The sequence below is a fragment of the Manacus candei genome, unplaced genomic scaffold (assembly GCF_025592945.1).
Source record: "Manacus candei isolate 608988 ecotype Guabito, Panama unplaced genomic scaffold, ASM2559294v1 h1tg000028l, whole genome shotgun sequence".
Classification (NCBI taxonomy): Eukaryota; Metazoa; Chordata; class Aves; order Passeriformes; family Pipridae; genus Manacus; species Manacus candei.
Window position 1 is genome coordinate 33,658,597 of NW_026138076.1, and position 4,082 is coordinate 33,662,678.

Consider the following 4,082-nt stretch of genomic DNA (forward strand, 5'->3'; position numbering starts at 1 on the left):
AGGATCCTCCAGTTCCTGACAAATATCACTTCATTAAGCTTTTTGATAGCCTTCCAAGGTAATTATGACATTGTTATCCCTTCCTACTTTTAGAAATGGGGAAACCAGGTATTCTCAGAGAGTAATGCAGAGTCAACTGACTTGCGATGTCCTGACTTGTTCTCTGAAGATCCTCTCACCGCCACCCAGCACTTCTGGACTGTGGAGGCCACCTGAGTTGTCTAACTAAGAAAGCTAAAGGCCCTGATAGCTGAGCTGTGAAGTGGGGGAGGGGAGGGAGGGGAAGGGAAGGGTGTGTTAAGTAATGCTGAACACCTTTCCAAAATCTACCTTTTCCTGCTTAGTAGTGATATTGCATTGACTGCCACTGGAAGCAAACACAGTATCATAAACAGCAACTCCCATGTGAGGAAGCTGAACAGGAAGGATTTCTTATAGGTATGCTCTTTCTTATTTCCTTTATGTCCTTCCCTAACATTCATTACCGTCCTTCCCAGGGGAATAGTGGACGTGTGACCTTCATCATTGAGTATCAGTGTGACCTATTTGGTGAAAGAAAATATGAAAACAAATCTGCAAAGATTTGAAATGTCCTTCTTCGTGGACCAAGGGGACTAGGCCTATGGGTCATACCTGATAGTGTACTTCTCTATCTATAAAAAGCAAAGTCTCTTTGCAACCTCTTTTTTTTCCAAGTGATGTTTTCTAAAACAGGAATGATACACAGCTGGTTAAAATGCATATGGCAGAGAGAAAAATAAAATTCTGATGTTTATGCAGAACAAACAAGTGGAGAATGTGGAAGTGCTTACATGCCTGTTGGAAATTTATTTGTGATGTTTGTGGGGTTTTTGGGTGGTTTTTTTGAGAACATAATCTGGCCACCCATACAGAACAAACTTGAACCCTGGCGGATGGGCTTGTTTGCCTCACAGCAATGCAGCTGTGCTCTTTAAGGAGCAGCATCCCATAGGAATATAGCAAAGCAAAACAAGATGGCCTTTTTCTTTCCTCAGATTTGAACCACTTGGACAAGTGGGGGGAAAAAACCTACTGAAAGAAGAAAGTGTACCAGAGACGGGATATTGCACACCTGGATCCACGTGTCAGCGTACATCTCAGACTTCGGGTGGTGGTGCTCCTGCCCACAGCATCCCTGTTTCATCGCTATACCCCTGTTTAGCCTTCTTATCCCTGCCTGCAGCTCCCATTGGTGAGTATCCAGTGAGATTCTTGTCAGTGAAACAGCAAAGCCTCAGTGCCCTCACCAGTTGTCCCTCCCTCAAGCAACCAGTTTGCTGTCTGCAGCATCGTGCATTGTGGAAGAGTGGCTTCAGCATGTTTGCATTTCAGCTTGAATTCTTTACTGGTTTGGTATATATTACACTGATTTCTAGCAAATCTGAATGCTTATAAAATTAATGAAGCAAGAGAAGAGCACTATAGGTAAATGCCAGGGAGCAACCTGTGCTTCTGCCATTTATGGTTGAGTTTCACTGTATTATGAAATCTACCACCGAGGTACAAACATCTCCATGTACAAGTTTTAAGACCCTAATAAAAATAAGATTGAATACAATGGCCAAGAACTAGACACTTAAACAACACTTAAACCTACTGAAACCAGGCACATACTCACAAAAGAGTAATTATCTTCTCTGTACTGCTATGTCCCTTCCTGCCTGGTGAGTCACACAAGGTGGCATGAGAGCAATCATCTTACTCTCTTGCTGGATTTTGTGGCAGCCCCACCCAGATAGGACTTCAAAGAAACAATTAATGGGAAGTTTCTCCCTGAAAAGGCTTAATCTACTGCTGAGCATTGGCCACTGTCACTGCTCTAGTCGCTGGTGACTGTCCCAGGGCATGATGATGTGGTTAGGTGTGGGCACACGGGCCATTGCCTGTGTCCTGAGCCAGACAGAGTGGAGCCAACTGCAATTCAGAAACTGTAATAACTTGGGTCCCAGCCCTATGAAATATCTGGTTTATTGGCCAGCTATTTTTCAGGACCACACCTAGCTTCCTTATGTGTTCTAAGGGTTTGTGCTTTAGTGTTCTGTATACCTCTGTAACAGTGGGAACTTCAATGTCTTTTCTGCAGCTCATCTTCTCTTGTTCAGGTACTGATGAAGGCAGATGCCTACGATCCCACTTGCCTGCACAAAAAACTGATAAACACGTTAAGTACCTGCTGGTTCATTCCTTTTGTAGCAGCCCCCTCCTGCTAGGGACCAGTCTAACCAATACTGACTGCATAACATACTCTTTCCATAGGTCACAAGTAATTTTGTCAAGGGAGCTTTTGTCTTGGACCTAAACAGTAAATCAGTAGATGCCTTCCTTCAATTTTAATATAAGCACAAAGCCAAAACAATGATTCCAGAAGTCATTTCTCTGACTGAGATATGTTCAAAATCTATGAGCAGTACAAATGCAGGGCACCATCTCATACAAAGTCCCTAAGAAGTAGTCAGCCCAGATGAGCTCACCCTGGGTGTTGGCAGCCAAGAAGGTACATCAGCATGGGGAAATATCTCCTGGTTCATAACTTTATCTCGTTTTTTTTTCCAGCTGCTGCGGTGCTGGCTGAAGCTGCTCTTCCTCACATGCTGGGACTGCTGCCCTCAACTGCCAGGTAGATCCTCTCAAACCAAAGGAATTGAGAAGAGGGATGCAGCTGGTTGTAATTGAGATATGGTGAGAGACTGCTGCTCCGGGAAGGCTGTAGCATCTGGCAGAGATCGGTGGGAAGAACAGCTGCTGTGGGAGATCCCAAACTATATGGATGCATTAGATAAAACTCTGGTGTTTGTGGGACTGTGGTTTTTAGCCAAGAAATGCACCTCACCCAAGGTAGCCCTTCACAGTTTTCTTCAGTGTTGGCAAAACAACCTCTTGGATCAAGAAGGTCTTGGGTCTAGAGAAACTATGGTTTGTTGACAAACCATAGCTACTACTTCATTATGTCCTCCTCATCCTGACTTTCTAGAGATTTGTGTCTTTTATTTTATGGTAGGGTGTCAATGTTACTGCGCAGTTGGTGCACCTACCTCTGAATTTAATTTGTTCTTATCTCATAATTGCATCCTAGCGGAAATGCTAAGTGTACTGTGGACAAACAAGAGTACAGTCACTCTTCCAGGTCTGCCATGTTCTCTGGCAGGAAGAGGCTTCTGTGGGTCCTCAGTCACCTCCAGAACCCAAACTGTCCTGTTGATCTGATCATAGTTTCCAGCCCGTCTGCCTGAACAGTCCTGACTACATTTCTGGCCCAAGCAACAAGCCCAAGAGGAGACAGGTGCTTTAGATTAAGACTAGATAGTTAAACTACATAGATATATGCACTGCTCAAATACTGTCAGAGGTTTCCTGTGGGCTTTTTGCTAACACATGACCTTCTGCCTGGATTCAGCCAGAAGAGGTTTGCCAATGTGGGTGGTGGTTGTTGATTCAGGCCTTTTTGTATCTAGATGATCAGTGGAAATGTTCAGCTCTTCTAGCAGATCTATGCCCAGCTGTCCATCTGAAGGAGAGAACCATTAATTGCTCAATAAGGGAGGCATTAATTGCTATGTTGTTACAGGTACAGCTGACTATTTGAGGCTGTAAGAAAACTGTCCCATGGTACCTTCTACCCCCAAGATGGGTCCTAGGGTCCATGTGTATTGCTACAGCACCTATAGCCATGGCAAAAGATCCACCAAAAGTACAGGTAGGGTAGAAGGGAAGTGGTTGCCCCTTCAGGTTTGCTGGACTTGCTTTGGCAAGAGGTGGTTAGCCTGCCAGAAGGGAGGTGAGCTGCAGTGGAGCGAGCTGCATGGGCACCTGCTGAGCCTAAAGGACACGTCTCTCATCCTTCTCAGGTATTTTTCAGTCTTGTACTTTAAAGATGTGATGCTTCAAGTACTGAGCTCTGGGGGCCTCAGTGCTGTTAGGAGGTTGTGCTCTCTTGTGGAGGCAACAGTTTTACTTTGGGGGGACAGGACTTCAGCAGCATACAGGGCTTGCTGCTCACTCAGCCCCACAGCCCCAGCCATCCTCTGGCTGCAAAATAACCTGCAAGTGCTGCCTTTAGCATG

General features: G+C 45.0%; 1 long non-coding RNA gene across 1 annotated transcript; it reads left to right on the plus strand.

Moving 5' to 3' along the window:
• The first annotated feature begins 319 nt into the window (after nucleotides 1-319).
• Nucleotides 320-2,637, plus strand: LOC127472378 (uncharacterized). Its single transcript, XR_007904993.1, has 3 exons — nucleotides 320-438; nucleotides 1,017-1,213; nucleotides 2,575-2,637. It is a non-coding gene; the product is annotated as an uncharacterized LOC127472378 (long non-coding RNA).
• The last annotated feature ends 1,445 nt before the right edge of the window (nucleotides 2,638-4,082 follow it).